The sequence below is a fragment of the Microtus pennsylvanicus genome, chromosome 1 (genome assembly GCF_037038515.1).
Source record: "Microtus pennsylvanicus isolate mMicPen1 chromosome 1, mMicPen1.hap1, whole genome shotgun sequence".
In the NCBI taxonomy this organism is placed as follows: domain Eukaryota; kingdom Metazoa; phylum Chordata; class Mammalia; order Rodentia; family Cricetidae; genus Microtus; species Microtus pennsylvanicus.
Genome location: NC_134579.1, coordinates 139,499,499 through 139,524,948, shown reverse-complemented (window position 1 = coordinate 139,524,948; position 25,450 = coordinate 139,499,499). Strand labels below are relative to the sequence as shown.

At 52.3% G+C, this 25,450-nt stretch overlaps 1 protein-coding gene across 1 annotated transcript in view; it reads right to left on the bottom strand.

The window, feature by feature from the left end:
• Nucleotides 1-25,450, bottom strand: part of Pou2f2 (POU class 2 homeobox 2) — an 88,745-nt gene that overhangs the window by 51,406 nt on the left and 11,889 nt on the right. The window contains exon 2 of the mRNA XM_075988824.1: nucleotides 15,665-15,725. The gene's annotated coding sequence lies outside the window, so the exon portion shown is untranslated. The remainder of the gene's footprint in view (nucleotides 1-15,664; nucleotides 15,726-25,450) is intronic.

Genomic DNA, 25,450 nt, shown 5'->3' with positions numbered 1-25,450 from the left:
CTTGCTAGCCTGCATACGTCTCAGCCTATATATCTTCTGGCGAGAGTCGTTGGCACCCAGAGCCACCAGTCCCTCAGGGAGCAGGTACCTGGCTGTGGGCTTTCCTGGAAGAGACCCTACTCTTATCCCAGAAGCCCCAGCGTCGCCTTCTGTACCCAGACTCCTATCAGCCCACAGCCCCTCCCCGCTTTTCTCCAACACAGAGTTCACACCACCAAACCAAGTCCCTGGGCTCCGAGGCTGCCAGGACTCCCCGACGCAGGGAGCTGTCCAAAAGCTGAAATGTATTTCCCTGGGCGAGCATGCTCATTGGCACCATCCTTCCTCCAGTCTTCAGGGACTCCCTGGAGTTCCCAGAGACAAGCCCCAACGCCATGCCACGCATGCTCGGTAGGCTCCTGCGGGACCTGCCTTCTTCCCACACAGGCTTTATAGTCCAGCCACACTGGAGAACGCCAAGCCCAATCCCACAGTAGGCCTCTGGCCTGGTGCAGCCCTTTGAATAATTCCTCCCTATTCCTAGTGTCTCCAAGGCCAGCCACCTGCTCCTGCGGCCACACACTCTGTGACTTGTCTTTTGTGTTTTCTGCACAGCATTTTGGAATTAAACCACCGTCTAGTCATTTTCCCGTCCCTGTCTCTACCTAAAACGCAAGCTCCTGGCCGGGCGGTGGTGGCGCACGCCTTTAATCCCAGCACTTGGGAGGCAGAGACAGGCGGATCTCTGTGAGTTCGAGACCAGATTGGTCTACAAGAGCTAGTTCCAGGACAGGCTCCAAAACCACAGAGAAACTCTGTCTTGAAAAACCAAAAAAACAAAACAAAACAAAACAAACAAACAAAAAAAACGCAAGCTCCCCGAAAGAAGGTCTCATCCTTTGTATTGCTCACTGTGGGATTTCTGGGATCTTAACAACACCGGGTTCAGTGGGTGCCTGAATCCCAAGGCTGAATGAATAGACCCCTTCATGCTCCCGCATCCCACAGACTGAAGTCCAAGGCTGGCTCTCCAAAGGAGGGTTTATGGCATCTGTCAACCTTATCAGACATTTGTCTTCAGAGTTCTCTTTCACTTTCTACTCAAGAACGGGGGTGGGGCTGAAGAGATGGCTCTGCAGTTAAGAGCACTTGTTACTCTTGCGGAGGACTTATGTTCGGTTCCCAGCACCCACATGATGGCTCACTACCATCTGTAACTCCAGTTCCAAGGAATCTGATGTCGTCCTCTTCTGGCCTCCTCAAGAAACCGAGCACACATACATGCACGCAGAAAAAGCACTTGCATATATAATATTTAAAATCAATAAATCTCTTTTTGTTTGTTTTCAGTTTTGTTTTTTTGAGACAGGGCTTCTCTGTGTATGCCTTGCAGTCCTGGAACTCGCTCTGTAGAATAGATTGGCCTCAAACTTAGAGATCTGCCTGCCTCTACCTCCCAAATGCTGGGATTAAAGGCATGCACCACAACCACTTAGCTAATAATTTATTTTTAGGGTCAGGTGGTGGTGGTGCATGCCTTTAATCCCAGCACTCGGAAGGGAGAGGCAGGTGGATCTCTGTGAGTTCGAGGCCAGCCTGGTCTACAAGAGCTAGTTCCAGGACAAGCTCCAAAACTACAGAGAAACCCTCCCTCCCCCCCTCTATATATATATGGAATGTTGGGGCTTGGGAGATGGCTCAGTGGGTCTGACAAGTGCTTGCCACCCCAATTTGAGGAGCTGAGGTCGAGTCCCATCCAACCCAGCAAAGGTGGGAGCAGAAAGAGGAGAATCTCTAGGAGGTGGATGGCAAGCTAGCCTGCGGCACACAGCAATCACCAAGGGACAGAGAGACCTGTCTCAAACAGATGAAAACTGAGGCCTTGGCATAAGTTCTGTGACTTCCTCAAGTGCCTTTGACACACATACACGACACACACACAGGGAGAGGGAATGCGTGTTTTAAGGATACACAGACCACCTATCGTGCAGATCTCTCCATAGAAGCCCTTCCTGACCCAGTGTTGTTTGCTTTTTTGAGCCAGGGTCTCACTACGTATGATTAATATGAATTTAGAGAGAGAAACTGGGGTTCAATCTGAAGATCCAAAAATCAAAACAGCCAGCCACTGGCTCTTACCTCGAACTCAGTCTGAAATGGCGATCCTGCCTCCAGGAATCTCAGAATGAGACTGAGAGCTGTCTCCTCCCGTTTTATAATCCTCCCCAGTTCTGGATTAAAGGCGTGCACCATTACCGCCTGGTTTCTATGGCAAGCTAGTGTGTCTACTGGGATTAAAGGTGTGTGTTATTGCGGCCTGGTCTATAAGACTGGCCAGTTGACCGTTTTACTTTTCTGATCCTCAGGCAAGCTTTATTTATTAAAATACAAATGAAATGTCACAACATCAGACTGTCCTGGAACTCACTCTGTAGACCAGGCTCGCCTTGAACTCAGAGATCTGTCTGCCTCTGTCTCTTGAGTGCTGGGGTGAAAGGCATGTGTCACTTCAGCTGGCTTCTGTCTCAATAGGACAGACCTGGACATGCCTGGTGGTGTACACCTATAGAACAAGCGCTGAGGCAGGGGGATTTTGAGTTCCCTGCCCACTTGGCTATGCCAGAGACTTTATCTGAAAGGGAAACAAAGATCATAAAGACCTCAGTCTTTGCACCACTCCAGGGAACATTCAAGGGATTCAGTGTAATTGGTACCAGCCAAAGTCACTGCCCAGGGAGGGTATCCCCTGGATACTGAGCATGTTGAGGACGTGGTTGGGCTTGATTCAGTAACGTCCAGTCTGGGCCCTGCACTGGACTGGCACAGAACCGAGGCTCCCAAAACTGGAGGGGCATAATGACTGGTTTGGAGGGTTGTCTAGATGAGGGTTGGAAAATGGGTTCCTCTGTGAATTTGCTATATACTCAGGAGCCAGATGTCCCCTTCTGTGCCCCCAGCTCTCCTGGGCTTACAGGAACTTCAACTCTTCAGCAGACAAGTTCCCGCTGTGCCTAAGCAAATAGAGGCTTATAAGATAAAGGTTTTTTTCTCTCTTGAGAGAGAGAGAGAGAAGGGGGGGGGCAGAAAAGGATGTCATGTATTCCCCTCTATCATCCCCCATCTTATTCTTTTGAGCCAGGGTCTCTCTCTGAATGGGAAGCCAGCAAGATCCAGCGATTGTCTCGTCTCTGCTTCCTACAGTGCTGGGGTTATAGGTGCCTATGAGACCACACCAGCTTGCCATATGAGTTCTGGGATCTCAACTCTGGTCCTGAAGGTTTCAGAGCAAAGGCTCTGATCACTAGTCCATCTCTCCAGGCCCGAGGTTCAGGTTTGAGGGCACAGTGTGGTGGCACACACCTGCAACACCAGCATTGGAAGGTGGAGGGAAGAACACAATGGAGGCCAGCCTGGGCTACGCAGTGAGACCCCCGTCTCCAAGAAGAACAAACATTCAAAATAATTTGAGATTGAGAAAAATCAGAAACAATCTTGATGTCACCAACAGGATAGTGACTAAGAGAATATTGCATATTCACACCTAGGAGTTCTATGTAGTCACGAAAAGGACAGTGCTATTTCAGTGCTGAGTACCACTCCGCCACCTGAGATAGAAGCAGGAGGATTAGCAGTTCAAGGTCATCCTCAGTGAGTCCAAGGCTAGCCTGGGCTACATGAGATCTTGTCATTTTGTTTTTAAACAGGAGGAACATCAGATGGTGCTCCTCTTTAATCCCAGCACTGGAGAGGCAGATGGACCTCTGTGATTTCAAGGCCACCCTGGTCTATATAAAGTGAGTTCCAGACCAGTCAGGCTACTTAGTGAGACCCTTTCTTAAAAAACTAAAAATTTAAATTTAAACAGGGCATGGTGGTGCTTGCCTTTAACCTCAGCACTCGGGAGACAGATGCAGGTGGATCTCTGTTTGCTGTGGTGGTGGCTGCATCACTCGGTCCCAAGAGTTGGGGATTAGTCCAGCTTTAAAAAAAATGTTAATATAGTGAATGATCCAAGGGAAGAACAGCGAGGAAATGATTATTCCAGCAGGAGGGAGGGCACACTGGGGAAAGAGCTCACATGGTGGGGCCTCTGGGGTGCTGTGAACCTTTGTCACCATCCCCCAGTGATCCAGGATTCACCTACGTGCACTCCTATGGAGAGAGGTCAAGTCCTCCTTTGGGGGACAATGGGAGCATCACCCATCTCCCATAACCTCTTCCATGTCACTGCCCAGAAAGAAGCTTACTGAGTTGGGTAGGTACGTCTCAAGGCTCCGCAAGGCTGAGCGGCTATGGTTGTTGTCCAAGGTACCAACCGGAAGGATGCCCACCAAAGCCAGTTTCAATACTGATTCCAACTCAAGAGGTAGACTTCTAGGTTACCCTCGGCTACATAGTGGGATCAAGGGTAGCCTGGGTTACATGACACTCTGTTTCAAAATAAAAACCCCTAGCCCTCCCCCCAGAAAAAGAAAATCAAAAGAAAAAATTACTCTCTCTGAAGGCTACTTTCCACTCAAATTGTGACAAGGGTTCTGCCAGCTTCGGCCACTTTCCCCTGCTCTCCCTAAATCCCTGATTACATTTTCTATGCAAGCTGACCCGTCTCTTCCTGCAACCCAAACAGATGTTCCTTATCACCTCTGGACCCGTTTTATTTGTTGAGGGAGGGTCTCACTCAGGTTGCCCCAGACTCCTGGACTGGGTTTACAAGGGTCATCAGTAGACCCGGTTTTAAAAACTTATATGTTTAGTATCATGTATAAAGGGGTTTGCCATTGTTGACCTAAGTTTGGTCCCTAGGACCAATATGGTGGAAGGAGGACAATTACTCCTGCAGGTACTCTGACCAGCACACTCACGCTGTGGTGAGGTGAGGTCGACGGAGACCTGGGCAAAGTGGGCAGCTTGGAAACAAGGCCCGGGATCCAGCTCCTCCCAAGTGCCCCAACTGTCCCTAGATCCCTCACACAGTCCCCTCCTCCCCTGGCCATTCTGACACTCCTTCCTCCACTGCTCACTGCATACATGGCTCCTTCTGATGTCACAGCCCCACCCCAGGAAACTGAGAATGGGGTGGAATGTGGGGGGTCTCCTGTTTGTTTTAATTTTATTTTTGTTGTTTTGAGACAGGGTTTCTCTGGTTGTTCTGGAACTCATTTTGTAGACCAAGTTGGTCTTGAACTCACAGAGATCCACCTGCCTCTTCCTCTTGAGTGCTGGGATTAAAGGTATGTGCTGCCATCACCTGGCTTTATTTATTTGTGTTCATGTTATTTACTTTTGAGATAAGGTTTCATGTAGTCCAGGCTGGTCTTGAGCTCTTTCTGCAATCAAGAATAACTCTGAACTTGTTTGTTTGTTTTTGAGGCAGGGTTCCTTTGCATAGTCCGGCTGTTCTGGAACTCACTCTGTAGACCAGAATGATCTCAAACCCAGAGATTCGCATGCTCTGCCTTCAAAGTGCCACCAAAATCAGACTGACTTTGAACTTCTGATTCTCCTGCCTCCACTCCCAAATCATAGGATTACATGCGCTCACTGCCACACCCAGATTGTGCGTTGCTGGGAAACACACTCGGTGCCAAGTACTGTGCAGAGCTACATCACTGGTCCTTTTCTGTTTGTGAGATGGAGTCTCACTTTGGCATGACTGTATCAGGCCACTCTTCTTCCCAGACCAAGAGGGAAAAAATGCCAGCATGTCAGTCCTGACTCCTCCAGCTTCTTGCCCTACGTCACAAAGATGGGAACACACGGGCCTGCATCCTTGAGATGCATCATGAGGACCCTGGGACTGACCATGACTGTTTCTATCAGAGCTACCACTCCTGTGAAGTCAAAGAAGCCAGCATTCAAAGCATAGCCGGGGCCATAGGAACCATCTTTGGGGGTAGAGAGGTGAGGGCTGAGGCCCCGGAAAAGCCCCACTGCATGTCTCTGACAGACACAGGGACATGTCCCTTGGGACCCTGACTCTTTCTCTGCTGGTTCTATGAGTTCTCAGAGAAGAAGAAAAGAAGGATTTTGGGGGACTATTACCCATCCTCTCTTCCTACGGAAGTTCCAAAGCGTCCAGTCTCATTTGCCTCTATGGTTGTGGGAGGGGCACTGAGGGTAAAGGTGGGGGTGAGACAGGTACACAAGAACAGAGGGAAAACCCAAGTCAAGTAAAGCAGAGAGGAATGCAGAGAGAGAAAAAAATTGGGTGTGGGGGCTGGAAGCTAGAACAGAGGGATGCATGAAGTATTTGACTCCCTTGGGGAAGAGGCCACAATAAAGGGAAGGAGGGAGTCAAAGGGAAAGACAGAGGGGATGAGGCAGAGAGGAGACAAAGAGAGGAAAGAAAGGGAAGAGAGAGAACATGCCACCCACTTGACATGGGGCCGGGGACCTTTTGTAAATTGCTTGCCCGACACTCTCCTCCTGGCCCATCACAGCAGCATACCCTTGGGGCGCGTGGTGCTGTCCCTGGTCCTACAGAGCTGACATAAACACGCAAATGTGGGAAGCCAGGTCAGCTTCCACCCATGTCCTTCTCTCTTCATCCGGCTGCTTCCCAGAAGGCCTAGTTAGGTGAGCAGGAACACAGGCAGGACCTCAGAGGTGTGGGAAGGGCCGTGGAGTGGGGTACCTGCCCCTCAGGTACCAAGCTGCTGACACCCACCTGTTATTGTTCCTGCTCTCTGGTTCTGACTTTGGTCAATGTCTCCCTCACTACGGCCTTCATCTGTTGCCCATACCAACACCCTCCTGCTCTGCTGCTGCTACCTAAGGCCCCCGTACCACTTTCTGCTCCCTGTCGGGTTTGGGGTTAGGGACGGGAAGCAAGCGCCTAGGTGGGGGTGGGAGGCTCCATTGGGTACGTGCTACGGACCTGCTGACACGGATGAGGAAGAGGAGGGGGTCTTGCTGATGGATGATGCTGATTCTTTGGTGAGAGGATAGTAGTGGAGGGGGTGAAGGCAGGGTGGGGGATGGGTGGTGAGGAAGCAGGGTGGGGGGGTAGCAGGACCAGGCTCACATTTGCCATTCAGGGCAGCTGACAATAAAAATGCTTTATTGCCAAGAAACTGGATCGATCGGGGCTGGAGGGGGCCGGCAGGGGGGACGCGGAGGGCTCAGCAAAGAGGCCGGCGGCCCGGCCTCCGCAGCGACCAGGGCCCCAGCCACCCTCCCCCCTGTGCCCCCCTCCCCGCCTCCTGCCCTTTCTCTCTCCTGCAGCCACCGCTTAGTTCTTATTATATTTTTTCTTATATATTTTTCCCCCAGCTTCTCCTGCTCCTGTTTTTTTTTCTTTTAATTTTTTTTTAAAACTCACTGCACTCCCAATGCTGCAGGCTGGGTGGGGGTGTGGTGGGGGCATCTGCCCAGGCTAGGCCCTACCCACTGGCTTCTAGGGCTGTTCTCTATGGAGGAACCCCCACTTTAACTTCATAACCCTAGTGCTGGTTCATTAAGCTCCCCCAAAGCCTGGCCCCACATGTACCTTCCTCTCCCACCATCCTTCCTAAGGACTTCCTTCTAACTTAGGAGTACCCCCACATCCACTGTGAGGGGCTCAGGGCCCTGGACAGACTCCCTCCCCCTCCCCCATACCTGCCCCCTTGCATCCTCGTGGAACCATTTGGCTGATGGTCAGAACTGTCCGTCAAGGGGGCTCTGAGCCCCTGAGGACTCAGATGGGAGGAGGGAGGGGGAGAGGTCGAGGGTCAGGCCACGTCCCCTCAGCTCATCTCTCTCCCCTCCCCCTTCCTAACAAAGGGAACAGCAGACCATTGGTGGGGGGGGGGGTGCTGCCTGGTAGTCAGAGGGAATCCAGAGAGGGACTGTGGATGGCCATGGGCAGGAGGCAGGGTGAGGGCCTCCTGCCCCTCCTCTGCCCGCCCCCTCGGGTCAAGGCTAAGGTGATTCCTCAACCTCTCTAGGCTGGGAGGGGAGGAGGGTCTTGAAGACAAAGAACAGGAGCCCTGGGAGTTGGGGGCCTCCAGGAGAGCACCTGGGACCCTCAGTCTTGACTGAGGGAGGGACAGCAAGCACCCCGTGGCCCTAGCTCCCCCGCCCCGTGGCTCTGCCTCCAATCCCTCTGGATCTCAGAGCTAAGGCAGGATTTGGTTGAGGTTAAGGGGGAAACTGAGGTGCAAAGAAGGGAAACAGGATCCCAGGGAGAACGCAGGATGCAGGTGCAGCCCTAGGGTTTCCGGCCCCATTCTCGACCCTCTGCTTGTCAACCTAGCAAGGGGAGACACCTTCTCTTCCGGTCAGGGCGGGTCCTTGAAAAGGGCAGGTAACAGAAGGTTGTGGGAAGAGAGGAGACTGAAGGGGAGCGGGAGAGGTTAAGCCCTGTGTTCCAGGTCAGTCAGGGAGGCTGAGGGACTAGCTGAAAAGGCCAAAGACCTCCCCTGCCCTCCTCCGCCACCCCCAGTACCTGGGAAGAGACCTCAGAGAGGGTTCTGCCCTGCTGTTACCACACAGCAAATGTGACTCACGGTCTGGTCTGCCCTAACAGGACATGCCTTGAGGCCTCCTATCTGCCCAGCCTGACTACAGTTGGCAAAAAGGAGCCGTGGCTGGCAGCCATCCTGCCTGTGGAGATAAAGAGTCTGGGAAACAAGAAGAAATGCCCAAATGCTGGGCGCTTAAATTCTCCTACCGAGACTGAGGGGGCTCCTTGGGAGAAAGAGAGCCAGAGCCAAAGGAAGTGGGGAGACATGGCATACCTCTTTTAGGGGGGTGGCTGAAATATGCTTCCACAGCCTGCTCAGGAGGCCCTAGATGTACCCAGGACTAAGGGGTCCCGGCTGCCCTCCCCCAAACCTCCCCTCCCTTCTCTCCCTCTCTTTCTCGCTGGCTATCGACCGACCAGGCTGTGACATGGTGGATCAATACAGCAGGGATATAAAGCCGGCTGGCTGCCTGCCTGCCTCTGCCTCTCTCTCTCCCTTGCTTCTCTTCCTTTTCTTTCCCGGAGCCGCACCCAGGCCCCCCACCCCGTGCACCCCTTACCCCTACCTCCGAGGGGCCAGCCTCCACTCAATACTCCTCTACTGCAGGGGAGTTTAGGGGGGCTGAGAGCTTGGAGAGCCAGGAGAGGGGGTGAGTATGAGGGTGGGTAGGGAAGCAGATGGGCGTGGGGGGGGTCACACTTGCAGGTCAGGTGGCTGGGATAAACTGAGGACCGGTCCTTTAGGAAGAAAGCGAGCACCCCCTTGGTTGGTCGGGAGCAGCTCAGGGAGATAGGGCCCTTTGAAGGGCCCATGTGAGGGCGAGGGCTGAAACCCTTGGGAGGCGGGTAGGATCCCTGGCTGGAGGTGGGGGTGAGGAGATGCTTTCCTGGGCCTGTGGGACAAGGGATGGAAGAAGGCCTGGGTGCTGGAGTTGGAAGGACAAGTGGGCAAAAGCAAGAGTGGACAAGCCTGCCGCTTACCCACAGAACCATAGCTATCCCACTCTGTGGGTCCCCATGGGTTGAAACCACCTTGCCCTCACCCCAGGTTCTGGGAGGAATGTGCTGGGGTGGGAGTTGAGTTCTCTTAGGGTGTCAGACAGGAGGAGGTTCCAGCTAAAGGGCTGTGGAGTCCGAACTGCCGCTGTATATGTAAGGGGTACGCAGGTCGTTAAGCGGTGTGGGAGGGGGGCTCCAGAACTGTCTCCTGACTGCCCTGACCCTCTAGTCATACCTGTGTGTGACTGTGAGTCTGTGAGGTTTGTCTAGGAGACACTAGGGGTTGTGTGTGTATATCCATGATGTCTCCCTGACACTGGGTGTCCCCAAATGTCCGTGTGGCCCTTGGGAAGAAGTGGATGGATCCCAAGAGGATATCCTCCATTCCTAGGAAGGGTGGTGGCTCTGTGTTCCTGTGTTCTCTAGTAAGTTAGCAAGTCCATGTCCCTGGGGGAATGTCTGAGTGTCTACTTGTCCCTGTGTCTGCATCAGTGGGTGGCTGTCCCTCCCTGTGTTTTGGAGCCTGTATGGTCCTCTCGATGTGTATTGAACGGATGTTCTGATTGAGCCATGGAGATTCCACTGGGTTCTTTGTGTGTCTACCTGGTCCAGATGCCCTGTGTGTCGGTGGCCAAGTGAGTTCCCATGAGTGGGATGGAGGCTCTGAATGTGTCCCCTGTGTGTGTCATGGTGACTCAGTGCATATGCCAGGGGTAGAGCTCACGTCCCTGAGTCTGGGGGAAGGGGTGAAGCGGCAGAGGCACTGGCTAGTGAGGTCTATCCTACATCACCTCCACATAGAGTATAAAGACCCGTCTGCCTTCTTTCTTTCCCTGCCAGAGGCCCCAGACCCCTGCCAGCATGGCCTCAGGCTCCCTCCCTTCCTTCTCCTACCTTGGGCGGGGTGCCCCTCTATTCCTCAGCATCCTCTGCTTTGGTGGACACTACCTCAACTCCACCAAGCGACCTCCGTCCCTCCCAACCCCCCCCAGCGCCACCCGCTCCCCCCGCCCTCCCCCCACCACAAGTCCAGTCCAACCCAGACAAAAGCAATTACTCCTGAGGTAGGATGTGAGTGTGGGTGTTAGAAACAGAAAAAAAATAGTGGGGGGAAGGGAGGGGGAGGGAGACACACACACAGAGGCAGGGATGGTCAGCTAGAGTCCTGGAGAGACAGGGATGAAGAAAAAGACGGACAGAGGTGGGGGCCACCGAGAGCTACGCACGGACAGAAGCCGAGAGATCAGGATGGACAGAGACACAATGTCCAGGAGACAGAGGCAGAAGGAAAAAGCCATGGAAGGCCAAGTAGAGAGACCACGCTAGAGAGACAGAAAAGGAGATCAGGGGACGCAGAGATGCGAGAATGAGAACAGTGAACTGCACAGGAGGAGGACGACGGGGGAGACAACCAGATGAGGACATGGGGAGCCCCAGCAAGGACAGCTAGAAAACAGAGAGGGAGAGACACGAAGGCTAAGAATGGGATCCGACAGAGGTCCAGAGCAGCCACTAGCTGTGGAGTAAGGACCCCAGATCGCCAAAGACAGGGAGGGCAAGTTCAGAGCCCCCTCCCTGCTGTAAACACAGTTTTCTCCCCAACCCCTAGGCCAGAAGGCAGGTGTCACCCATAGTCCTTGGTCCCCCAGAACTGGAGCAAGGAGGGGGTAGGGTGGTTAGTGGGTCTCAGGTACCAGCTGGGAGCAGTGTGTCCTCCCTACCAACACACCAGCAGCTAAGGTCACATGCCCTATGCCACATCATTGGCACTCCACCAAACACCAGTGAGGACACCGGGGCCTCTGGCATGAGGCACTTCCTTCCTGCCTCACAGCAATGCCCTCCACCTCCGGTGCCCCTAGCCCCCCATTTCCCTCCTCCATGTCTATCAAGCTGGTGGCTTTGTCCCACCTACAGTGTGACTTCCTGGGCTCTGGCTCAAGAGAGAACTTCCTGCCCTTCCTAGTGTCTTTACTCTGCTTTCCTGTCTCTGCCCCACCCACTTCCACTGCCCCCCTTCTCTTTGCTCTTCTTAAGAGCTCCCCCCATTTCTCCAATGTCAGATGATGACCCCTCTGAACCCCTTGTTGGCCATGTGCCTCAAGAAGAGCGCACTTCCCAATCCTCCCCAAGCCCCATGCCCCACCCACCAAAAAGCTGTCCCAGAGTGTAGTCAGGGGCAGAGGAAGCCACCTCCCTTCTTTGTTTTTCTTCAGTGCCTTGTTCCTTCTCCCTGTCCTTGACACCCTCGTCCCCTGCCAGGCCCCACATCTCCATTCGTCTCTCTCTGAAACCAGAAGCTAAAACTCTCTTCATACACCTCCAGGCTCAGAGGAAGAAGAAGCACAGAAGAAGGGACGGAGTGGCAGACAGACATTCAGACAAAGTCTGACGGAGTGGGATGAAAAGCCAGTGAGTGGCATGAAGAGCGGGAACACAGAGGGAAGCTGAAGAAGCAGAGGAAGGGAGGACAGAAGGCCGGAATGGAGACCTGTGGTGGTGAGCTGGACACCGGCACTCAGTGGGATTCCCAATGGGCCTTACACAGAGCTCCCAGGGTTACTCTGAGGTCGGCCTCTGCTGTGGAAGGGGCTTTGAACTTACAGCCTGCCTTCATTTGTGGCGGGACTGTCCAAGATTCCAGCAGCTCACCGATCCTAGCCTGCCAAAAGAGGTGAGCTTTCTATTTCCCACCTCCCTCACATCTGTAAGCCTCACTCTGTGGGTAAGAGACACTCCCAAATTACAGCTGTCTCCAACCTGCCCTGCCTGGAGACACCAACCACAAAGGTACCTCCTAGTATCCCCTGCCCTCAAGCCTGGACTTCACATCCAGTAACGGATGCTGCCCATTGACACTGTGGGTCTGGCACACTGCCGCGAGGGGAGCTGTCCCATCCCCCAAGCAAGAGCGCTGAAGCCCCATCTCTGGCCCCGCCTTAAGCCACAAAGGTCACAGCACACACCCTAGTGCTAAAGTCAAGGCCCACCCCACCCCCATACGGCAGATGCGGCTCAAAAGGAGGCTGATTGGACCTGGAAATCTGGAAAAATTGCCAGCCCACCTGCTGGGCCACTGTCTTAGCTACACCCACTGTTATCCCACTTTAACCTGCGGGAGACACCCCCACCCAGTCACCGAAGACTGCCTCACACAGCCCTGGGTTATTCCAAGTTGCTCCGAGACTTGCCACCCCTACAACTGAGCTCCGACTCCTCCTACGCCTCCGATCTTCAGGGCTCCTGCAGGGGAGTATAAGAGTCTCAGGGACGTCCGTCCCTTAGTCTATGCTCATCACCTCTGTGATCCTGTCACCTCCATGTTTGCCCGCTGTACTCTTCTGTGCATGGATGGGGGCAGAAGGGAGGACAGTAATTCAGCCCTAGTCATGTCTTGGCATTCATAGGGCATCAGCCCCGCGGGACTGTAAGGCCGTGCCAGCGTTCACCGATCCACAAGTCTGTCACCATTATCACTTCCTTCCCGCTAGAGCTAAACTTACTTTGGTTTCTCTTAGCCCTTCAAGAACTCCCTCCCAAAGATATCCCAGAGGCTTTGGGTAGATCATTTAACCGTTCTCTCTCTCTCCTCTGACCCAACGCCTAGCAGCCCCAGACTCAAGTCGATAAAGTTTGTGCCTGATTCTTCCCGCCCAGGAACTCCTCTGAGACCTCAGACATCTCAGCTTGTCAGGGCCGAGTATGTGAGAAATTCACCGGGTGGGGCAGGGGTGCTGCAGCAATAAATGGATAGATGTGGATTCGGCTGTGTGTGTGTTTGCTCCTTCATTGACATTATACCTGGAACTGACTGCAGACACATAGACAAACAGAGGACTCTCCTCCTCACGAAGCTTACCGGGAGACAGGAGATGCTAAAGCCAAGGGCCAATCAGGGGTGAAGCAGCCCAGGAATGGGGGTGGGGCTGCCCAGGGCAGAGTGCCTTAGAAACTCCAACAGCCAAATACCTCTCTACTGTACGGCTGTCCGGTTTTAGCCAAGCCCTTCCACGTAAGTTCAGCCTAACTGTTGTTAAATCTGACTCTATTCTCTGGGAAGAAATTCACTCCCAAAGCACAGAGACCTGCAGGGTTTCCAACATAGTGGTGGGATTCAGCAGGGTAGAAGAACGAGAGCTTTAACATTCAGGCAGTTCTGAGGTCGAATTCCGCTTCTGCCGTTGACAAGCTGAGTGAGTGACTTCGGGCAACAGAGAACCAGCTTCTAGTGTCCTCAGAGCCAGCCGCTAACCCCAAACTGACAGCAGTTCCATAGAGCCTCCCCTCAACATCCAGAGCATCTGAGAACATGAGAACCCTGGGAAAGATGTTATGTGACTCCTTGCAGAGGCTGGGCATGTGGTTCATGCCTGGAATCTTAGTAAGACCCTGAGGCAGGAGGATTCAGAGTTTGAGGTTGACCTGGGCTACATACATCGGAAGGAAGAAGAGACAGACGGGTGAATGGATAGATAGACAAACAGACAGACAGTAAGTAAGGTACCCACACAGTTGCCAGCTGAGACAAGAGCTCGTGGATTGTGGTGGGTGTGACTACCCACGAGTCACCCTTCTTGGTGGGTGTGAATACCCCCCAAGTCACCAAACAACTGGGTACATACAGGTAAGTGTTTTCCTGTGTCCCAGGCTGTTAACTATTGTAAAACACATTTATGAGCCTGAAAAGTGGTTTGGGCCACAAAGAACTTTTAAAAATTTGACATTAGTTGTCAACATTAAAAAACTGGAAGATGAGATTCCCATAAAAATTGTTTTTATTACTTTTTTTCCCTCTCATTTTTCTCTTTGGGACAGGATCTCATGTAGCCCAAGCTGACCTCAAACTCACGAAGTAACCAAAGATGACCTCGGACTTCTGACCCTCCTGCCTCCGCCTCTGGGTGCCGGGATGGTAGGTTCATAGATTTCCTGCAGCACTGACGATGGAAACCAGGGCTTGGTGCATGCCGATTGAGCAGGGCAGTGTGCTCACCAAGCTGCAACCTCAGCCTTTTGTTCCTCCAGAAAACTCAAATCCAAGCGACTCAGAGCTGTCTGAATGTGAACAAGAAGCTTCCCCTCCTATGATCCAGTCCACCATGATCCCTGCCACACCGGACGAATGACCAACATGAGCTATAGCGCTCCTCAGCTTCCCAGAGGGCACCTGTGGTCCGGGGACAGCAGACAGGAGGACTGTAAGGGTGGCAGGTGGCTCTCCGGGATCCTGCAGCCTGTGGGTTCAGCTGCTCTAGCTAAAATAGGGGTGGTAGTATAAGGGGGTCCCACTTCACAGAACTCACTCCCCCCCCAGCCACTCATTGCCAGGAGAAGGTACGGGGGAGGGGTGGCACGGTATGTCAAACTGAGTAGAGCCAACAGCAGGGCAAATGCCCACGCCTGTGGTTCCCACAGCGCTGAAACCCCCCCCCCCGCCCCAGGGAGTCCTGGTTTCATTCTGGGAGCCTTGCTGGGCTCCAAGAATCCCAGAATCCTGATTTGTTCAGGGGGTGGGGATGCGTCCAGCTGTGTCTGCAGCTCCCACTGTCTGCCTGGGTCTCCACATGCTTTGGAGGGTGGCTTCTCTCATCTCCACATCTCACTGTGATGGGGGTTGGGAATCCTCACCTTTGATAGAGAGGAAAACTGAACCACACCTGCAATCACACAATCTGTCTTGTCTGTCTGTCCTCAATTATACTGCTTAAGGTGGGTGGGCTAAAATCTGATATCCTCATTCAAAACGTTCAAATTACATTTATTTATCTGTGTGTGTGTGTGTGTGTGTGTGTGTGTGTGTGTGTAGGAGGTGCACATGCTAGGATTTGTGTGTGAGCTCAGAGGACAACCTGCAGGAGTTGGTTCTCTCCTTCTACCACATGCATCCAGAGATTGACTGGGGTCCGCCAGGCTTGGTGGCGAGCACTCTTGCCCACTGAGCCATCTCGCCAGCCCGTTTTTGTTTATAGATGACAGCATGGCAGCCCCAACTTTCTCAAATCCCCGAAATCCCCGAAATGTAAACTGAGGCACCACAGTCCACTGTCGCCAACACTCAGAAACACCTGTTTGGCCAGGAAACCAGAATGTTCTGAGGAAATAAAAATGCCAGAGAGATGAAATCCCAGGGACACAGAAATAGCATGGGGAATTGTGGCCACCTCCAAGGGGATGCCAGGGACAAGGACTCGGGAAAGCAAGAAGCATAGAAATTCGCAGCTCACAAGCCACAGCTCTTACCTCTTGGGCAGACGCAGCAAAGCTAATACATTCAGGCCACCAACCCGGTCCAGCCGAGAACCTGGAGGAAGAGAGCATAGAGTCAAGGTCCCTGGGCAGTGAACTGGGTCTCATGTAGGATGAGGTTCCCCCTTGAGTAGAGGGACCCTCCTCCTGTCTCCCCATCAACAAATCCACAGTCGTGGGGACAAGTACCCGGGACTCAGATCCTCCTGAGTTGCTCTCAGTGACCACTTCTGGCCCCCAAGACTCGACGTTCCCATCCTATATGGGCATCCTGATGCCCACCCTTGTTAGATGCCATCAGATGGGAAATCTGTTGTTGCTGTTTTGGTTTTAAATTTTATGTATGCATTTTGTGTGTCTGCATATGTGCATGCATAGGACACATGTCAAAGGACATGGAGCACAGACTAAAGGACCTCTTTCAGGAATTGTTTTCTCATTTTGCTTGGGTTCAATCCATCGGGCTTTGTGGCAAGTGCTTCTACACACTGAACCATATCTCTCCACCTTTGTTTTGATTTTGAGACAGGATCTCACTGTGCATCTCCAGCTGCCCTGGCCGTGTAGACCAGGCTGGCCTAATTCACAGAGATCTGTTTCTGCCTCCCCAGTGCTGGGATTAAAGGCGTGCACCACCACACTCGGCCCTATTAATTTATTTGAGACAATCTTTCTATGCTGTTATGTAGCCCAGGTTGGCCTCATCTCATGAGCCTCCTCCCCCAGCCTCCTGAGCACTCACTGGGATTACAGTGTCTGTCATACTCTGCTTCGGGAAGTTCCTGGAAGAACGGGGAACTTCACCTTGCAGCGCTGTTAGCATTTGGCAGTGAACCCAGCAAATTTGACGCCTTTATAAGGCCACAAATGACGGCAGAGTAAATCATAAATTGATGGATGGATAAATTAATTAATTAGCCAACTGTATCTTAAAGTAGTGCTGGCAATACCTGGTGAGAATTAATTTCAAAGGGTTGATGGTTATGAAGTGCCTGGCGGGGCAGTGTAAGTGTGAGTATGTGGCATTTCTGACTTGTACACTTGTGTATTCAATTATTCATTTGTGCAACAAACACTTCCATCCCTCTTTCCTTCTCTCCTTCCTTTTCTTCCTCCTCCCTTCCTACCTCCCTTAGAGACAGGACCTCATATGTAGCCCAGGCCGACCTCAAACTCACAGTCCTCCTGCCTTAGCATCACCAGTGCTGGGAATGCAGGCTTATGCCACTGTGTTTGGCAAGATGTTGAGGTTTTCTAAAGTGCCTCTGACCCAAGTGTGGGAGTCAAGGCACTGGTTAGAACAGACATCTGCCTGCCCTCCCGATGCTCACAGGCAAGTTGAGAAGACAAGACCTAGAGTTGCCATCAATGTGCTGTGGGGAGGTGGAAGGTGCTGGCAAATCCTAGTGGAGGACAGCAGAGGGACGCAGCCATAGCCGAGCTAAAGCTAGAAAGTGAAGTGAACTTTGGTCCAGGTTGGCAAGAAATACTGGCTTCTAAGCCTCCTCAGAGTCCTGTGGGATGGAAGACAGGCTCCATGTCCTCCACTCTGCAGTAGGGCAGCCTACATCGAGAGCAGGTGCAGGGGCAAGCTTGGGTCTCCCTACCTGTGACTGAAACTTGGTTTCCCACCTGGAGATGCAGGCTTCTTGGGAAAGCTGCCCAAGCCCATGTAAAGATCATTCTGGCTTCTGCCCTCTGTGGGCATTTAAGGAAGGGATGGGACTGCAGGACAGTGGGGTTTTCCATCAATGACAAACTCTCTGGGAGGCTTCCCTGCAGACAGATACTGAGAAGTAGACAGTGAGCTATGTGGGTAGGTGGAGGCTAGCTGGGCAGGGCAGCTCCCACATTAGCAGGTAGGAGCCTAAAGCCAAGAGGGATCCGAGTTCAAGACCAGCATGGCTATAATAGCAAGATTCTGTCTCAGAGTAAGAAGATGGGGAAATCGCTCAGTCAGCAAAGTGCTGACCACAAGAGCATCCCCAGAACCCATATATAAAAACACGGAGTGCTGTTCAAAATTCCAGTGCCGGAGAGGCAGAGAGGCAGGAGAATCACTGGCCAGCCAGCCTAAAATAATCCCTGTGAGAGATCTGGGAGAGCCTCAGATCACAGAGAGAGATTCTGTCTCAAAAGACAAGGTGGATACTTCCTAAGGAATGACCCCAAGACCTCCACAACAACCGATACACACACACACACCCCCATCCCTAAGATAGACATGCAGCCACCACATACATGTGCATTCATCCCCACCTATACACACTGTTGTGTTACAGTTTCCTCTGAGACTGAAACAATCGATCCGGCAGGGAAGATCCTTAAGCAAGAAGGCAAACAACTCAAAATACCTTCAGGAAGTTCCTGAAATCAACCAGATTCACCAAGCACCTTCCTGCCAGAGAAACAAACAAAAGCTGGGAGTCCCTCTCAGAAAAGGGAAGACAAGCTGCAGAGAAAACAGACCAGATTGGTTGCCTGGAAGAGGCAGCAGCAGCTGAGCAGCCTGGGAGGGGTTTAGATCAACCGAGGCACCCAGAAGGGACACCCTCCAACCTGCTGAGCTGCCTGCAGGTAGTACACCCATCCCCACAATATGCACACAGATACACATGTGCACACACAATGTTGTATGATCATGTACACACACATGACATTGTGTGATCACGCACACACTCCAAGAACATCTGGACATAGTGGCTTATGCTTGCGATCCTAGCATTTGGGAGACTGAGAAGGGAGGATTGGTCTCAAGTTTGAAGCCAGCCTGGGCTATATAGAGAACTCTAGGCCAACCTGAGTGAACTGTCTCCAAAAAACGAACAAATCCCAGCACTCGGGAGGAAGAGGCAGGTGGATCTCTATAGAGTTTGAGGTCAGCCTGGTCTACAGAACCAAGTTCCAGGACAGTTAGGGCTACACACAGAGAAATCCTGCCTGGAAAACAAACGAACAAAAATAACAGAGAGGAAGAACCTTGAGGATCAGCTCAGAAGGTCTGTGTGTGAGCCCGTGGGTGTACTCCCAAGAGGGAGGTGGGAAATTGCAAGGCTAGCCGTGGACCTTCGTAGACGACTGTACGTCATGGCAAACAGGCAGGTGCAGCTGGAAGACTGAGGCCCAGGATCAGACAAAGACTTGGGAAATTGGGGGAAGCATGGATTTCAGAAAGAAAAGAGAGAGAAAGACACGGATGGAGAGGAGAGACAGATGGAGAGAGAAAATCAGAAGAGATGAAGAGACGGAAGAGGTGTGACCATACAAAGAAAACAGAAAATAAATTCTAAATCGGAAAGGGGTGAACGAGCTGGGGTTCTCCCAGGCTCCCCAGTACCTCCTTCCTCCCTGGAAGTCTGGATGGTTGGGCCTCCATCCTCAGGGGCAGAGGGAGATAAGGACCCTGTTCCCTGGGGGAGGGAGAAATGGGGTGGTTGCCCCAGGGGGTCGTCCCCCCATCTTATGCACAACCCCCCACCTCAGGGCTAATCAGTGGCTGTCATCTCCACGGTGAGGTCTTGGTTAAGGAGATTTAGGGCTGGGATCAATAGGAAATTTAAAAATCGATGCAGCGCGCAGGGCAAAATCGATGGCGTTTAATCGCCTTGCCGATTCCCAGTCAAAACAATTAGCCGCGCTGAGTGTTGAACACGGTGGCGACACGGCATTAACCGTCAATATTGGTGTAAGTGATGGCGGGCGGGAGGGGAATCCCCAGTCTCAGAGGAGCCCCCCTCAGTCAGACAGTGCCTAAGGGCTGGGGTCTTCCCCCAAGGCAGCTCGCAGGGCCTACGCGTGCTTCTCCGCCCTCTGCCATCTTTGCCCTCCCAGTGCCCATGGGTAGTGCCACCCTGGCAGATAGCCCTCCAGTACTGTTATTCGCTTTCCAGGCTCAGGGCTCCCATGTCGACGCTGCAGAGGGGAGAGCCCCTTTTCCGAGCAGGTATCTGTAGGCGGAGCCCATTGGGCAGAGCACTGTCTGTGGTGGTGCCCGAAGTCTGGAAAATCCCTCTTGTACATCTACCATTGTGAGAAACAGAGCTGGCAGTCACCGGGCACAGGAAGAGGAGGCACCAGGACTTGAACCTTGTTCCCTGAGGTCAGGGTTGGGTCCCGGCCCCTCAGTTTTCCTCCCAGTCAGTATCTACACTCTTGGCTGTGTCCTGGAGTCATCTAACACCTACCTGCCAACCGATGAGCTACCTGAGGGCACGGTGAGGTCAAGCTACTCTGGGAATCCTGGCATCACCTGGAATAGGATATGGTTGTGCACTGGACTTCAGGAAAGATCTATGATGATGATGTCACTTGTCCCCCAGATACAGCCTGCCCATATACACCTCCACTGAGGGAAAGAACAGCACAGCGTAACTCTGAATAACTCTAGCAATGCGGTGGGTACTGCTGACTGCAGTCTGTACACCAAACAGTACTAGACATTCTGCAAGCGAGGTCGCAGAGTCCTCTCAACTCTTGGGTTCACTGTAAACACACAGCTGAAGACATGAAGGCTAAGCAAGGGTAAGGCGGATTCTCCACGGCCACACAGCAGAGAGGAGCAGCTCTGACCGCCTGAGCATAGGACATAGTGCAAACAAGTTCCCTGACTGCAAGAGGGGTGTGGAGCAGGCAGTTAGCACCTAAAGGCACAGTCAAAAGTGGCTCAGGCAGGGCAGGGGCTCCCAGTTTGAGGATTCTGTGTGGGGTGATGGTTGCTTGTGCCGCCAGCTGCTCCCAAGCCCAGAAGAGCAAGAGGGAACACGTGGACAGGGGAGGAGGCCCGTGAGATGAGCGCGGATTGATCTGACAAGGTCCTAATCAAATGGTCAATATCGCTGACCCAACCACTTAACCTATTGATAAGCTGGCAAGGATGGAGCAGGCGGTGAGTGGGCTTAGGGAAGGAGGCAGACAGAGGGGTGGAGCGCGTGATGGGGCAGGGCTCAGGTGTGCAGTAAGCATGGGTCTCAGGGCCTGGGATAGGGTGGTCTCCCCAAATGTCCCTTCCTCTCCCCCTAGGTATATGCGTTGATGGGCTGCCTCTAACCATGCTGCTCCCTCTCAGAACCTCTCTGCCTGATGTGAGGCCAGGAACTGTACCCACATCACCCATTCCTGCCTCGACAGAGCCTCCACGTTTGACATGTGTGAGAGACTTTCCATGCCAGCCTCAGTACCCTCATCTGATACCTGGGGACAATTACAATTGGGATGTCTGTGAAAGAACTCAGATGTGTCGTGGCTGGGGGCCGACACAATAAACGATGTCACAGCAGTCACACAAAGGAACACGGTGGGGCTGGGGAAAATAAGCCTGAAATAAATTCACTGGCACAGACATGCCACTCATAATCCATTGTAGAAAAAAACGCAACTTACACACCCAAGCATGAAGTATATAATCCCATTGTTACGAACACAGATATAACCAAAAAGGAGGATGGGGGAGGAGGAAAAGAGGGAAAAAAGGAAAGAAAAGAAAGGTCTGGAACAGAGATCAGAAACATGAGTTTGTATCCCACACACTTACATTCCAATGAGTTTGAACTATGCAGAGAGATACACAGATGTTAACAGTTTAGTGTTGGGAATGGAATCAAGGGTTTCATATACCCTAGGCAAGCACTGTACCCCTGAGCCACACCCAGCCCCTCACTGGGGGATTCTAGGCAGAGGCTCTACCCTTGAGCCACACTCCCAGCTCTTCACTGGGGGATTCAAGGCAGGGGCTTTATCACTGGGCCACACCCCCAGCCCCTCACTGGGGGATTCTAGGCAGGGGCTCTACCACTGAGCCACACCCCAGCCCCTCACTGGGGGATTCTAGGCAGGAGCTCTACCCCTGAGCCATGCCTTCTGTGGTCTGCATGTACATTTATTCTTAGAGTTCTTCCCTCCTGGCCATAAGATGGCGGGAGCCAGGAGCCAGGTTCTGTTTATGTCTCTTTCCTAAGCAGCTGAGTAAGGCTGTGGGACTGTCTTACCTCTGACTCCCCTGGTGTAAGCCCTCAGTTTCCTGATGAGGAAGCAGGCCAGAATTGAGCTTGGTCCTATCCTGCCCACTTATTGACAGCCAAAACCACAAGATAAACTCTCAGTGGTGTTCTAATTCACCCACATTCTAGTTGGGTGGTGGTGGCGCAAGCCTTTAATTCCAGCTCTCGGGAGGCAGAGACAGGCAGATCTCTGTAAGTTTGAGGCCAGCCTCGTCTACAGAGAGAGTTCCAGGACAGTCTCCAAAGTCACAGAGAAACTCTGTTTTTAAAAACAAACAAACAAAAAAGTTCATTCGTATTCTTTTTTTTTTCTTTTTTTGATACAGTGTCTCACTCTGTAGCCACAGCTGGCCTGGCACATGCTCTGTAAACCAGACTGGCCTCAGATTTACTTATTTATTGTGTGTACAGTAGTCTGCATACATGCATGCAGGCCAGAAGAGGGCACCAGATCTCATTACAGATGGTGTAAGCCACCATGTGGTTGCTGGGAATTGAACTCAGGACCTTTAGATGAACAGGCAGTGCTCTTAACCACTGAGCCATCTCTCCAGCCCTCTGGCCTCAGATTTACAAAGACCCACCTGCCTCTGCCTCCCAAGTGCTGGGATTAAAGATGCTCACTACTACACAGGACTCCACCCACATTCTTGAAGGCTCTGCTGGGTTTGGCAGAGAAGGACAGGACTGGCTGGGTTAGAGAGCAGAGACGCAATGCTTCTGTTTTCCCTGAGTTCTGAGTCACAGACCCTCCACTTCTAACAGTTACTAGCTTGTTGTGACACATAGCCATGATAGTCCAGTTTAGTGAAAGAAAGAAAAATTATGCAAGCATGATGACATATGGCTATAATTATACCTCTCAGGAGGTGGAGACAGGAAGATGGAGACTTTCAACTCAATCTGAGCAAATGAAACCAAACTTAAAAAATACCAAAAACTGGAAGTATGGCTTAGTGGTAGAGCCCCTTCCTAGAATCTTCCAGTGAGGGGCTGGGGTGTGGCTCAGTGGTAGAGCCCCTGCCTAGAATCCCCCAGTGAGGGGCTGGGGTGTGGCTCAGTGGTAGAGCCCCTGCCTAGAATCCCCCAGTGAGGGGCTGGGGTGTGGCTCAGTGGTAGAGCCCCTGCCTAGAGTCCCCAGTGAGGGGCTGGGATGTGGCTCAGTGGTAGAGCCCCTGCCTAGAATCTCCCAGTGAGGGGCTGGGGTGTGGCTCAGTGGTAGAGCCCCTGCCTAGAATCTTCCAGTGAGGGCTGAGGCATGGCTCAGGGGTAGAGCCCCTGCCTAGAATCCTCCAGTGAGGGGCTGGGGTGTGGCTCTGGGGTAGAGCTCCTGCCTAGAATCCCCCAGTGAGGGGCTGGGGTGTGGCTCTGGGGTAGAGCCCCTGCCTAGAATCCTCCAGTGAGGGGCTGGGGTGTGGCTCTGGGGTAGAGCCCCTGCCTAGAATCCTCCAATGAGGGGCTGAGGTGTGGCTCTGGGGTAGAGCCCCTGCCTAGAATCCTCCAGTGAGGGGCTGGGGTGTGGCTCTAGGGTAGAGTGCTTGCCTAGGGTATATAAAGCTCTTGATTCCATCTAGTACCATATCATTAACATCTTGTGCTCTGAAGGCACATGGCATCTGTCTCTCATCCCAGCTCTTGATGTGGAAGCATGGGCATCAAGGGGTTAGGGAAGCTGGCTCAGTTTTAGGAAGAACATGAAGGCTGGAGTTTGAGTCCCCAACACCTAAGTAAGAAACTGGGCATGACTGCATGCGTCTGAAACACCAGAGGTGGGTGTCTAATGTAGTGATATTTCATATGTATTTTAATAAATAAAGCTTGCCCAAAGATCAGAGAGTAAAACAGCCACACTGGTCAGCCCTACAGACCAAGCAGTGGTGGCACACACCTGTAATCCCAGTAGCCACACTAGTTTGCCATAGAAATCTGACAGTAGTGGTCCATGCCTTTACTCACAGCCTAGAGAGGAATTTAAGACAGGGGGAGACAGCTCTCACACAGTCTCATTCTGAGAATCCTGGAGGCAGGATCGCCATTTCAGAATGAAGTGGAGGCAAGAGCCAGTGGTGGGCAGTTTTTCTTTTCTGACCTTAAAGCTGAACCCCAATTTCTGTCTTTTTTTTAAAATTGTGCTACAGTCGGAGACAGACAGATCCCACTAGTGAAATGGCAGGCTTCCGGTTCAGTGAGAGACCCTGTCTTTGAGGGTTTTTGTTTGTTTGTTTGTTTTTCAAGACAAGGTTTCTCTGTGTAGCCCTGACTGTCCTGGAGCTCATTCTGTAGACCAGGCTGGCTCAAACTTACAAAGATCCGCCTGCCTCTACCACCCAGGTGCTGGGATTAAAGGTGTGTGCCACCACTACTTGGTCCAGAAAGACCCTGTCTTCAAGGAATAAGGCAGAGAGTGATAAAGGTAGGTGCCTGGCATCCTGCACCCCCAACATATGCATGTACAGATGCTTGCACCCACCCACCCACACACGCACACACACACATGCACACACGCACACACACGCACAAACACACATGCACACGTGCACACACCCGCACACACGCACACATGCGCACACACACACACACGCACGTGCGCACACACACAAACACACACATGTACACGTGCGCACACACACGCGCGCATGCACACACATGCACACATACACGCACAAACACACATGCACACACACACACATGCACACACGCACACACACGCGCACACACACACAAACACACATGCACACACTCACACACACACAGAGAAATAAAGAATTCCAGATCCAGTCTAACCTAGGCTACAAGAGATTCTGCAGCAAAGACAACTAAAAAACAGAAGGTCTCAGACCACCTTACTGTGTGAACCAAAGCAAGTCACTGTGCCTCTCTGTTTGTTCAGACATAATGTAAGGATAATAATACTCACCTCTCAACATTGGTGTGGGGAATCACATGGATAATCTATGTTGGGAGGAACCCTGGGGCAGGGACACAGAGACAGCGGTGGGTGGGTGGCAGAAAAGATGACTTGCCAGGTGCCTCCAGTGAGCAGGAAGATGAGGATGGCATTTTTGGTGACCTGAACAAATGTAATGGACCCAGCTAAATATGCTCCTGTGTTCGTTCATTCATTCATTCATTCATTCACTCATTCGATGAGCATTTCCTGAATCTAATTCTGGGCCAGACCCCTCAGGTTCTGCAACGCAGACATAAATAACGAACACTCCCAGTGGGTTGATGAAACGGATGCCTTCACCAACCTCAGGACCCTCAGAGATGGTCCCTCATCTCTGAGAGTTGTTGTCTCAATGGTCCCTAAAATTCCCCTGGGGCCTCTTCTAAAAAATGGCTTCTCCCCCTCACCCTACCCAGGTCTTACCTCTGTGCTAGCCCAGGCATGTATGCCTGTGTTCCCCTTTGCAACCCACAGGGCCAGTGGGGATTCTCCAGGGATCCTCACATTTGCTTCTCCCTTTGCCTTTTTAATGAACAACAAGAACCAATAATATAAAGTTTCAGAGGCTGGAGAGATGGCTCAGCAATTAGAGCACTGGCTGCTCTTCCAGAGGACCTGGCTTGAATTCCCAGCACCCGCATGGCAGTTCCTGAGCAACTGGAAGTCCAGTTCCGGTAGTCCAAAGTCTTCCTCCGGCCTCTAAGGGCACCTGACATCCTTGGTGCACAGATACATATATGCAGGCACAAGCCTTCAATCCCAACACTCGGGAGGCAGAGGCAAGCAGATCTCTGTGAGCTCAAGTCCAGCCTGGTCTACACAGTGAGTTCTATG